The sequence below is a fragment of the Phyllostomus hastatus genome, unplaced genomic scaffold, assembly GCF_019186645.2.
Source record: "Phyllostomus hastatus isolate PE091 unplaced genomic scaffold, TTU_PhHast_1.1 phas_scaffold_317, whole genome shotgun sequence".
Lineage (NCBI taxonomy): Eukaryota > Metazoa > Chordata > Mammalia > Chiroptera > Phyllostomidae > Phyllostomus > Phyllostomus hastatus.
The window spans coordinates 18,897,579-18,911,244 of NW_025334023.1; the positions used below are offsets into that span (position 1 = coordinate 18,897,579).

At 37.2% G+C, this 13,666-nt stretch overlaps 1 protein-coding gene across 1 annotated transcript in view; it reads left to right on the top strand.

Annotated features, from left to right (window-relative positions):
* Positions 1 to 13,666, top strand: part of FAT3 (FAT atypical cadherin 3) — a 637,939-nt gene that overhangs the window by 454,108 nt on the left and 170,165 nt on the right. The window lies entirely within an intron of this gene.

The window sequence follows — 13,666 nt, forward strand, 5'->3', positions numbered from 1 at the left end:
AAATCCCATCAGATGATGCACGTAGAATGCATAGACAGAAGGGCAGCCCTTCCAGATGCCACATCAGTTCCAACTTGGAGCTGTTAAGTAAAAGGGACTCTGGAAAGACTCAGACGTGCCTGCCAAGAATAAGTCATCTCTGCACTCAGACCCCACTTTCAGACAACCTTGAAATGTGGTTTTTAGTAAGGAAGGGCAAGAAAAATAATATGCTTCTATGGAATGTCCTTTTTGAGGGTAAAATGTAAAGAAATATATAATTCATGAAATTGTGTCTATTGTGAGACCACAGATTACAAGGCCCTTAATGACTATCTTTGTTTTTCTCCTGGCACCGAGGCTGTACTTATTAGACTCAAAGCACTCATAAGTATTGGCTGGATTGGATTGAAAAAATGTTTCCCCTTCTCTCTGTTGTGGTTAGATACATGAAGGAAGAAATGCATCTCAGTTACAATTAGTTCTTATATGGGAGGAGCTTTAGCTATGTAGCTCTGTGCCCAGGTATTTCTAACAACATAATATATAACTTTAGACATCTGACAAATGGCAAAGCCAGTCCAGAAACTGAAGAAGGAAGCACCTTCAAGGCTGCCACTTGCAAGACAATCTATCTGGATCATTTGTAGCCATAGTTCAACTTCATTATGTCATCCATGATAGGATTACTGGTTCCCAGAAGAATAGAATGCATTGGACTCTATGCTTGCCTAACAAGTGGCATTTTCTAGAGATGCCTACACTTCCAAGATAAAGGCCTATTGTATGAGGTTGAAATCAGCACACTGACCAGTTTACATATGACCCTGCTTAGCTCCTCACATAGGGGTCCTGGCATAAGGTCTGACAGCAGAGTAAAGAAGACAAGCCAGAGGAAAGTACAGCTGCTGGAAGCAATAAACAGGCCCAGAGATGGACTCATATGGTCAGGAATGGTAGGTGAATCTTTGGGAGGGGAGTTGTCTTTGACTGCCACAACTGAGGTTTGGAGCAAGAGTTCAAAATCACAAAGAATTATAAGCAAAGGAAACCATTGTTCCCACTGCTTTTCTGCTCTCATTTTGATTGTCATACATTTCAATGGCATCCAGATGTTCCATTATTTTAGCTACCAACTTGGAAAATTATGTTATAGTTACTTTCAAAGTTGTCAGAACACTAAACTCAACAATGACAGTTTATAACCCATTTTCTCTAAAGCACTTAATTTTTTTTTCTTATAACCCTGATGGGCTGGCATTTAAATAAAGAAAGTCAGGATTCTGAAATTCAGTTCACTTTTGTATATGCAAAATTATTCGTTGTGCTCATCCACATGCATATTGGTTCTTGCACCTACACATTGTATTATTGTACTTTAACTTTTCCTCTATTTGTATCTAGAGTTGTTAAAAATAAGATATTTGCTTCATATTTTAACTTTGAATATTTGAATTCTAATTTTAAGCTAAACTATAATATTTTGGCATTTAAATTTATGCATTTTGGGGGGAAAACTGAAGGCTAGTTTTTAAAAAAAGCAATATTATCAATTTTGAAAACACACACTGCCCCAGTTGAATAAAAAACATACTGGTATGTATATCATATTTTACAACAGATTTATTTACAGTTTCCCAGAAAACTCCATTCATCATTTCCAGTTATGAGAGGATGAAGTGCTTCAGTTAATGCCTACAGCATTCGTATGGTAATCTTGAAATTGGGAGACTTGGCCTCATCCATAAATGGTAACTGTATAAAACCAGACCACTTTTAAAGCAAACAAAAGCATAGAGAGCCCAGAGGATACTTTTGAAAAGAGGAGACTATTTCCAACAAGTCTAGTAAAAACAAGTATTCCTAAAGCAAACGAATGGGAGAGTTCTTATAAGACTATTGCTGTTGCCTTTTTTCTTTGGTAGAGGCTGCTTGTATTATCTGACTGTACAGGACTTAGCACCCTGTTGAACTCAATAAATATGCAGTGGTGATAATATTATTGCTCAGAATTCATTAGCACTTTCACATCTTTTGAGTGTCACAATGTTCTGCCTACAAGGTGCAGGGAATTTTAATTTAATGCTCATTCTGAGGCTTTAAGCTTGGAAGTGTAATGACCCATGTAAGATAATCCTCTACTTCAAGCAGGGCATTTTTGGAGCACAGCCATAGGGTTGTCCAAGAATTCATTAAAAAGCAAAGAAACTTTACTTCCCACACTAAAATTTAGGGCTTAGTGTACTGGCTTTCCCAATCTCTGTCCTCCAAGCCATCCACATCATAATCCCCCAGCACACAAAAAAATGGGAGAAATAGAGAAAATTTGAGAAGGTCTATGACAATTAAATAACTCTAACCAACCTCAGTCAAATTGTGTATGTCCATGGTAGAGGTTGAAACAGAAATCACACAGAGCTGGAACAAGTTTTTTGTTATTTTGTTGTTTTAAATCAGGAAAACAAAAATTGTCCTTCAGCCTAATTCGGCTCTGAATAGACTTTGGAATATCTGTCAGTTTGCATATATATTTATCCTATGAAATTTAATTTTTATTTTGGCTTAATAGGAATTATCCACAGAGAGTTTTGATACCAGTAATGTCCTTGATACTTGCCACAGTACCTGGCATCTAAAAGGCATTCTGGAACTATTTAGTTGAAGGAATTAATTAATTAATTAATTAAGCAATCATGAAAGTAAATTTTCACCTGTTCAGTAACCATGCTCTTGGTTATTTTATTGCCTTTTTAAAAGCAGAAAATTGTTGAGGTCCCCTCGAAAATCCTTAACTTTTTCTTGTATCTCATTTGGGAATTACAGGGCAATGAACCTACTTTTAAAAAATCTAATATATCAGCCCTGGCTGGTGTGGCTCAGTGGATTGAGCATTGGCCTTTAAACCAAAGCATTGCCTGTTTGATTCCCAGTCTAGGGCACATGCCTGGGTTGTGGGCCAGGCCCCCAGTAAGGGGCACATGTGAGAGGCAACCACACATTGCTGTTTCTCTCCTTCTCTTTCTTCCTCCCTTCCCCTCTCTAAAAAACATTAAAAAGAGAAAATCTTAAAAAATCTAATGTATCAATAAATGTAATAAAATGTTCTGGGAATATTTAAATTGATAATAAATCTATGTAAATTATTATTTGTGAGAATATGCAAATATCTTGTGTGAGATGTAGTTAACAGTCGTCCATGGTTGCTACAATAAATAACTATAGATACATGTATGTGTGTGCGCACACACTCGTACATACACATGAGTACTTCCAACACATGCAACATGGTGATTACACTCATGGTTACCCTAAAACAGTTGGGGGCACCAGAGTAACACAAGTGGTACAGTAACTAACTATAGGACAGTATGTAATAAAATAATGTGTCTGGTTGTGAGAAACAACTTGTATGTCCAGTAAGAGTTAAGGACTAGACTTATCGGGGAGGACTTCATGGAAGATGAAAGACTTGACTGGCATCTTGGAGAAGAGGGGCCCTGTAAAACTGAACACAAGTGATCCAAGTATGGAGGGATGGATATGGCACCCCTGCGAGACTGGGCCTAGAGTAGCCTAAGTGCCAAGGGAAATCAGATTTGGAGAATGGTGGAAGGGGAGGCTAAGGTAGTGATTTTGTGTAGAAACATGAGGAGATACAGAGCAATGAAAGGTTCTTAAGTAGAATGATGAGATGATGTAGGTTGTATATAAAAATCACTTAGCTAGTGAAATGGGACTTTGGAGTAAGAAAGGGACTGGGAGCAAGCCAGCAAATTAAGAGGAGGTAAGACCCAGGTATAAGAGGATTGCTACCCAATCACACACAGGCAGGGATTTCAGTAAGATAAGCAAGACATGACAAAATGAACAAAGCAGAGGTTGAATGAGAGACTCAAGGGGGTAACAAGGGTCATTGTTTCCCACAGTTGTTAGACACTAATGTTCAGCAGCAGACCTATCAAGACCTCATAAGTGCCCTTGACTTCATCTATTATTCTTCCTTTAGGTGAAGTGATGTGGCCTTCATGCCAGCTGCTACCTGTTTAATTAGTCTCTTCTCACTCACCATCAGAATATGATCTCAGGATTGGTCTACTCCTGTCTTGTGCAAAAAAAGAAGCCTTTATAAGCATCTTCTGAAAAAAATATAGAAAGATTATTTTCCTTCTTTTTTTGTAAATTTAGTTTTACTCATTTTCATAATGTTCTTGACTCTGCATGTTTGGACCACTCTGGTAACTGCAGAGTTTCTAATACAGGTGAGTTTGACTTGGAGTCCATGTATTTTCTTCTTATTCTTCACTGAATGGGTACTTGGGACTTGACCATGAGGAGTAGGCAATTCACTCACCAGGGCCTCTTTGCCTTATGAATCTGTTCTCCAAACTGAATCACAATCCTGTAGAAATATCAACTATTGTTAATTTCCTTCTTCTCCAAGGCAAAGACTCTTCATATTTCATTGTTTGTAATACTTAGCACAGTTCCAGCATAATCAGTAAATATTTTGCTCAATGGATGTAAAAGCTAAAGCGCATTTTGAGAGCTAGGGAAAGCAGCAATATCCAGAGGTAAATACACCCATTTGCCTTCCATTGGAGGAACCTGTTTAGCACTTCAGCTAACGTACATCCATGCTAACATGCAAGTGTGTGCATTGTACTTGTACTTCCAAACGTGAACTATTTTATCCCATCTCACAGGTCTGTCAGGAGGCTGAGATGACTTACCCCCTACAGATAAGGTGGCTAATTATGTTATTAGAATGTAGAATTACCTGGAATGGCTTTGTCATTCACTTGGCAACAGACCTTGGTTTGATACAGCTGTGTTCAAATGACTGAAAATGTGAATGATATATGAGATGATGTATGAACATATATGGAAGATTTTTTCAAAATGTTTTATGACAGACTTGTTTTTAATCCTATGCTTTAGCTATTACATTGTTCTTAACTTAAAATTGATTTTAGTTCACTTCTATAACCATGCCTTCAGTGCCTAGCATAGGCAGGTTCTGTGCTGAGGGAGGCAGGGACATTATAATGAAAGGGATAAACTGGATGATGACACACTGGATTCATCTAGATGAGCAAGATGCATTGTAAAAATGGCCACAAATTTTTGCAGCTTCTCCCATCAGTAGGTAGAGCCTTGGCTTGATGACTTGCTGTGGCCCATAGCATCCAGTGGAAGTATCATGTGCAATTTCTGAGTCTAAGCCCCAAGAGACCTTGCTCCTGTTCTTCCTGTGCTTGTTATCTTGAGACTTTGGCCTGTTTTCATGATGTGGTCACTCTTCAGAGGCAAGATGGACCCTCCAACCACATTTTGGTTTGAATGTCTAGACATGATGTCACACATTCACCAAGAGGTTATGAAGGGCTGATTACTTGAATAATGCTCTTTCTGGGAAAAGCAGATTAAATTCTTAAGTTGGTCAAAAAACGGCTTAACAAAGTAGGGTTAGGAGACTAGCTTGGGGTGATATGTGCTTGGGGCTGGGGCTGGGGCTAGAGTGAGTGTTCCTGCTGTTGAGCTGGTGCTGACATGATTTGCCCTTCTTACCAGCATTGAAGATGGGAGTGCCTAAGCTTTCTCATCTGCTTGCCAAAATGTGGGGCAAAAGGGACGAGAGTGTAGTGGAGCCTGAAAGCTGTCAGCAGTCAGAAAAATTAAGTCATACTCTTTATTACTCTTTAATGCAAGTGTCTTCATAGCACTTAGCACCTGAAATTGTCTTTAAAAAGTTTTTTTCATTTATTATTTATTTCTCTACCCACTCTACCCTCTACAGATTATAAACTGAGTATTGGTTGGGACCAAATCTATATCATTGTCTGCTGAATCTCTAGCCTCTAGATTAGTACTGGATGCATAGTAGGTGCTCAATAAATATTTATGTATGAATGGACTTCTACAAGTGAACATTAGTTTCTCTGTGCTCAATCCTGATGCTTAGTGACCGGAGAACAAGTGCACTGCAGATAATTTCAGTAATCTTAAATTTGAGTAACTTTCTCTGCATCTCCTATAAGTTGATACTCCCAAAAGAATGGCTGGGAAATAACCTTTGGTTCTTCTCTATGCTTCAAGCTATATCTTTGTATCAAGTCAGATTGTCAGAATATCATGTACCTGGCTCAAGTTACTCTGGCTTCCCATGGAAATATTTGTACAGCATTATATTCTTGATTTTTATTGAAGTTATTATACTATACGACCATGTCCAACCTGTCTCTGAATATTTTGTAAAAGTGCTGCTCAGAACACTGTCCTCTAGGTTATTCACTTTTTCCTAGGAAAGACATGCAACAGGATCTTAGAGTTTAGAGCTGGGGCTAGAGGGAATCTTCCCTTTATTAGGTGAGGAATTCAGCCATCTATTACAGAGCACTTGTAGCTCCCCTTAGCCTAGATTTTCTCATATTATTATTCCTACCACACTCACATACCCAGCGCTTGCCTTTTTTTGTTTGTAAGTACATATGATATCATTAAAATTATATATGTATACACACACACACACAAGCACACTTTTCCTATTAAGTCTCCTCAAACCTTCTTTGGAAGTAAGTGTGGTATTAGTGATTAATAAACAGATCTTACTCCTGGGACACACTGGAAAAAGCCTGACTGAGACTTAACTGTCCATTGTCATTCCTCTGTTGAAGGGAAATGAAAAGCCCAGAGTGCTATGAGGTTACCCCATCAGAGGCAGCATGTTATTCACCCATATGTCTCCCTTAGCACATTTTAAGTGGTCAACAAATGTTTCTTGTGTTACTCTCTCTTGCGGTTTTCTTTTAATACCTTAGGGACTTAATTACTGTCATATGACCAGAACTTGGAGAATATAAGGGTCTAAAATTTTAAACACATCCACTTTCTAGAGATCTCCTAGAAGATATCTTTTAAGTAGAATAAGGGGTTGATTTTCATCTGTGTCCTCTCACTGCTTAACATAATGCCTAAGTATTAGGCCACCCAAAACTGTTGTGGAATGATCTCCAGGAGTACTTTATCTTTGAGATTATAAAATTGATTAGCTTCTTTTACCTAGAGCCAGATTTAATGAAGATGAAACAAAAAGCCATTGTTAGTATAGTCATTTTAACCTATAATACTTTAAAATGTAATCAAATTAACCTTTCTTAAAGAAATAGGTGGGTATACATAAGGTAAGTTATAGAGTTAGTTTCTATAAAATAAATCTGTTCTCTGCCATTTTTGCCATACAATTGGAGATATGTTTTCATTAAAAACATGTCTTGAGGGTAAGAGATCCAAGATGGCAGAGGAGTAAGTGGAAGCTACACTAACCTCTTCCCAGGACCAATCTGGAATTACAACTAAATTGTGGAAAAATCATCCTAAATAACTGACTGAACACTAGCTGGAGAGAAGCCTTATAACCACTGACAGATGGAAGAAAATACTTCACCACAACATGACTGGTAGAGAGTGTAAAAATTCGAGAGGACTAGCTGGGGTCCCACAGGCAGCAGCTGAAGTGCTGGAGGGATATTACAGTGGCTGGGGAATCTCCCTGAGAAGCGTGGGTTCTAAACTCCAAGCTGGGCTCCCAGCCCACAGCACCAGAGCTGGAAAGGAATATGGATAACAACCAGTTGTGAGAAGCAGCAGGGTTTCTATCTGCCAGGGAGAGAAGGCTGGAGATGCAGAGAGCCTCTTAAAGGGCCAACACACAAATTTTCATTTGTAGCTACTTACTCTGGACTCCAGCAGAAGGGGGGCAGAGTAGAGTTGAGGAAAGTCTGGGGTTGGTGGCTCTGAAGAAAGAACTGACAGAACAGCTACTAGGATCCATGTGCTGAGTCATTCCCCAGACTGCAGAGGCCATCTTTCTCTGGCAGAGCACTCCTCTCCAAGAGCTATCAGCCTTAGGGGAAGTAATAGCCCCAACTGCAGGGATTACTCTGCCCCACTATGTGGAGGTTAAGCCTTATAGCTCGATGAGTTTGACAACTGATTGGTTTAAATGACTGATGAGTTTAACAACTAAGGCAGAAAATACAAAGAAGCAGCCAAAATGAGAAGACAAGAAAACAGACCCCAAATGAAAGAACAAGAGAATTTTCCAAAGAACTAGATAAAATGGAGACAAGTAGTTTATCAGATAGTTTACAGTAATGATTATAAGGATACTCAAAAGCATGGAAAAATAACATAAAAACCATAAAAAGGACCAGTCAAAAATAAAGAATGCAATATCTGAAATAAATAATACACTGGAAGGAATAAACAGTAGGTTAGATGAAGCAGAGGATCCCATCAATGATTTGGAAGACAAGGTAGAAAAAACACTCAGGCAGAGTGGCAAAAAGAAAGAAGAATTTTTAAAAAATGAGAATAGCTTAAGAAACATTTTGGCCAACATGAAGCAGAACAATATTCACCTTATGGCAATACCAGAAGAAGACAGTGAGCAAGGGATTGAGAACCTATTTGAAGAGATAATGACCCAAAACATCACTAATCTGGTGGAGGAAAAAGACACACAAGTTCAGGAACTGCAGAGAGTCCCAAACAAGTTGAACCCAAAGAGGCCTAAACCAACACATCATAATTAAAATAATAAGGCTTAAAAATAAGGAGAGATTCCTAAAAGGCACAAGAGAAAAGCAGGTAGTTACCTACAAGGTAGCACCTATTAGACTGTCATCTGATTATTCCTCAGAAACATTTCAGACCAGAAGGGAGTGATGTGAAATATTCAAGGTGATGAAAAGCAAGGTCCTACAACCAAGGCTACTTTACCCAATAAGCATTTAAAATCAAAGGAGATATGAGAAGCTTCCCAGACTAGAAAAAGCTAAAGGAGTTTATTAACACCAAACTTGTACTGCAACAAATGTTAAAGGGCTTGCTTTAAGATGAAGAAGAAAAAGAGAAAAAAATAAAAGAGGAAAACAGTCTAACAATAAAATGGCATTATATATGTATCTATTAACAGTCACCTTCAATGTAAATGGCTTAAATGCTCCAACCAAAAGACATAAGGTAGTTTAATGGATAAGAAAACAAGACCCGTATATATGCTGCTTCCAAGAGACTAATCTCAAATTAAAAGATATACATAGACTAAAATAGAGGGATGGAAAAAGATATTTTATGCAAATAGAAAAGAAAAAAACTAGGGTGCAATAATTATCTGACAAAATAAACTTTAAAACAAAGGCTATAGTAAGAGAAAAAGAAGAACTCTACAAAATGATAAAGGGAATGAACAATCCAGCAAGAAGATATAACCCTAGTAAACATTTACACACCCAACATAGGAACACCTAAATTTGTGAAACAAATCTTGATGGACTGGAAGGGAGATAGAGTGACAGAAATATAGTCATAGTAGGGGATTTTAACATACCATTGACTTCAATCAATAGATCTTCCAGGCAGAAAATCAACAAGGAGAGAGCGGCCTTAAATGACACACTTGATCAAATGGATTTAATTGCTATCTTCAGAGCATTTCACCCCAAAGCAGCAGAATATACATACTTTTCAAGTGCACGTGAAGATTTTCTAGGATAGACCACATGTTATGACAAAAAAGAAATCTCAATAAATTTAAGAACATGGAAATCATACCAAGCATCTTCTCCAACCATAATACTATGAAACTAGAAATCAATCACAAGAACAATGAAAAACATGCAAAGACATGGAAGCTAAATAACCTGTTATTAAACAATAAATAATGGGTCAACAATAAGATCAGCCCTGGCTGGAGTGGCTCAGTGGATTCAGCACTGGCCTACGAACCAAAGGGTCTCCAGTTCAGTTCTCAATCAGGGCACATGCCTGGGTTGCAGACAAGGTCCTCGGTAGGGGGCACACAAGATGCAACCACACATTATTGTTTCTCTCCCTGTCTTCCTCCCCAACCCCCCTCTAATAAATAAATTACTTAATTACTTAATTAATTAAATCTTTATAAAAACACATTTAAAAAATCAAGGAAGAATCAAAACATACCTTGAAACAAATGAAAATAAGGGAACAAATATCCAAAATCTGTGGGACACTGGGATAATAATTCTAAGAGGGCAATTCATAGCATTATAGACCCCCTCAAAAAAGTTCAAATAAGCAATTTAACTTCCCACTTAAAAAAGCTTGAAAAAGAATAGCAAACAAAGCCCAAAATAGAAGGAAGGAAATGATAAAGATCAGAGCAGAAATAAACAAAATAGAGTCTTAAAAATATACAAAAGATCAATGAATCCAAGATCTGGCTTTTTGAAAAGATAAATAAGATCACCAAACATTTAACCAGAATCATCAAGAAAAAAAAGAGAAAGGACCTAAATCAATAAAATCAAAAATGAAAGAGGAGAAATAACAACTGACACCAAAGAAATACAAAAGATTGTGAGAAAATATTATTAACAACTATATGCCAACAAACTGGATAATCTGGATGAGATGAATAAATTCCTAGAAATTTATAATCCTCCAAAACTAAATCAGGAAGAATCAAAGAATCTGAACAAACAGATTACAACTAGTGAAATTAAGCAGCAATCAAAAATCTCCCAACAAACAAAAGCTGTGGACCTAATGGCTTTGCAGGTAAATTTTTCCAAACATTCTGAGAAGAACTAACACCTGTCCTTCTCAAACCATTTCATAAAATCCAAGAGGAGGGAAGGCTCCCAAACTCACTTACAAGGCCTGCATTATGCTAATTCCAAAACCCGATAAAGACACTAGAAAGAAAGAAAATTATAGGCCAATATCTCTGATGAACATAGATGCTAAGATACTCAACAAAATATTAGCAAACCAAATATAGCAATGCATCAAAAAGATCATACAGTATGATCAAGTAGGATTTATTCTGGGAATGCAAGATTGGTACAACATTTGCAAATCAATAAATGGGATTCACCACATAAACAAAATGAAGGATAAAAACCACATGATCATATCAATAGATGCATTAAAAGCATTTGACAAAATCCAGTACCCATTTATGATAAAAACTCTCAGCAAAGTGGGAATAGAGGGAACACACCTAAACATAACACAGGCCATATATATGACAAACCCACTGCCAGCATCATACTCAATGGGAAAAATCTACAGGCATTTCATTAAGATTGGGAGTAAGACAGGGATGTGTGCTTTCACCTTTTTTTCTTAATTTTTTAAAGACTTTATTTATTTTTAGACGGAAGGGAGGGAGAGAAACATCAATGTGTGGTTGCCTCTCATGTGTCCCCTACTGGGAACCTGGTCTGCAACCCAGGCATGTGCCTTGACTGGGAATCGAACCAGCAACCCTTTGGTTCACAGGCCCATGCTCAATCCACTTAGCTACACCAACCAGGATTGACCTCTTTTATTCAACATAGTACTGTAAGTCCTAGCCAAAACAATCAGACAAAAATAAGAAATAAAAGGCATCGAAATTGGAAAGGAATTAGTAAAACTATTTTTATTCACAGATGACATGATTCTGTACATAGAGGATCCCAAAGATTCCACCAAGAGGCTACTAGAACTGAAAAAAATGAATTCATCAAAGTATCAGCATACAAAATTAATATCCAGAAATCAGTTACATTTTTGTATGCCAATAATGAACTAACAGAAAGGGAAATCAAGAAAACAATCCCATTCATAGTTGCTTCAAAAAGAATAAAATACCTAGGAATAAACTTAACCAAGGATGTAAAAGACCTGTACTTGGAAAATTATAAAACAGTGAAGAAAGAATTTAAAGAAGATACAAATAAGTGGAAACACATACCATATTCATGGGTAGGAAGAATTAACATCATTATAATGTCCATACCACCCAAAGCAATCTATGGATTCAGTGCCATTCCTATCAAGACTCCAGTGATGCATTTCACAGAACTGGAGCAAATATTTCAAAAATTTATATAGAACCACAGAAAGGCCCACATAGCAACAGCAATCCTGAGAAAGAAGAACAAAGTTGGAGGGATCATGCTACCTAATATCAAACTGTTCTGTAAGGCCATAGAAATCAAAACAGTATGATACTGGCATAAAAACAGACACATAGATCAGTGGAACAGAATAGAGAGCCCAAAAATAAACCCACACCTTTATAGTCAATTAATATTTGACAGGAAGCAAGCACATACAATGGGCTAAAGATAGTGTATTCAATAAATGGTGCTGGGAAACTTGGACAGATAAGTGGAGAAAAATGAAACTAGGCCACCTTCTTACACCACACACAAGAATAATTTCAAAATGGATCAAAGTGTTAAAAGTTAGACCCAAAACCATAAAAGTCCTGGAAGAAAACAAAGGCTGCAAAATCTCAGACATTGCTCAGCAATATTTTATGGGATATACCTCCCCACACAAAGGAAACAAAAGAAAAATAAATAAATGGAACTATATCAAGCTAAAAAGTTTTTGGCTAGCAAAAGAAACAATCAACAAAATAAAGCGACAACCTGCAGAATGGCAGAACATATTTGCTTATATGCCTGATAAGGGGTTAATATCCAAAATTTACAAAGTATTTACAAAACTCAACCACCAAAAAATCCAAACAATCCAATTTAAAAATGGGCAAAGTCCTATATAGACCCTTCTCCAAAGAGTACATACAAATGGCCAATAGACACATAAAAAGATTCACAATATCAGTAGTCATCAGAGAAATGCAAATTAAAACCACAATGAGATACCCTCTCATACCTGTCAGAATGGCTATCATCAATAAATCAAGAAACAAATGTTGGTGAGGATGTGGAGAAAGGTGAACTCTTTTCTTCTGTGGGTGGGAATGCAGATTGGTGCAGCCATTGTGGAAAGCAGTAGGGAGATACCTCAAAAAATTTAAAATGGATCAGCCTTTTGACCCAGCAGTCCCACTTCTGGGAATATATTGGGAGGAACTCCAAATACTGATTTGAAAAAAATGTAAGCACCCCTATGTTCATTGCAGCATTATTTACAATCACCAAAATACAGAAACAGCCTGAGTGTCCATCAGTAGATGAGTGGATAAAACAACTATGGGACATTTACACAATGAAATACTACCTGGCTATAAAAAGAATAAAATTTTACCCTTTGCATCAGTATGGATGAATCTGGAGAACATTATGCTAAGTGAAATAAGCCAGTTAGAGAAAGAGAAATACCTTATGACTTCACTCATATGTGGAATCTAATGAACAAACTGAACTAACAAGGAAAATGGGGCCAGACTCAGGTGGAGGGCAGGATGACAGCTAGTGGTAGGGGGACATTAGTGGGTGGAGGCATTGAACAAAAAGGATAAAGGACTCATGGACATAGACAACAGTATGGTGATTGCTGGGGGGATGGAGAGTATAAGGAGACTAAAAAGTAATGGACAAAAAATACAACAAAGATTAAATTAAAAAGAAAAATCTTTGAAATTTAAAAAATGATAAAAGTATAGTATAGTAAATATATAAACAGTATTTACCAAAAAAAAAAAGGTATGTCTTGAGATACTGAACTGTGAAGCATTTAGTGAGGAAGGACTTTTAATCTGACAGTATTGCACACCAGGGGAGAGAGTGGTAAAGGTTTCCTAATTCTTTTAGAAGTCTGCAACATGTCCTCAACTCTGTTCATTTATACCATTTTCTTCTTCCACATTTCTATATTCCATGCTTGTGCTGCTGGAACTTAACTC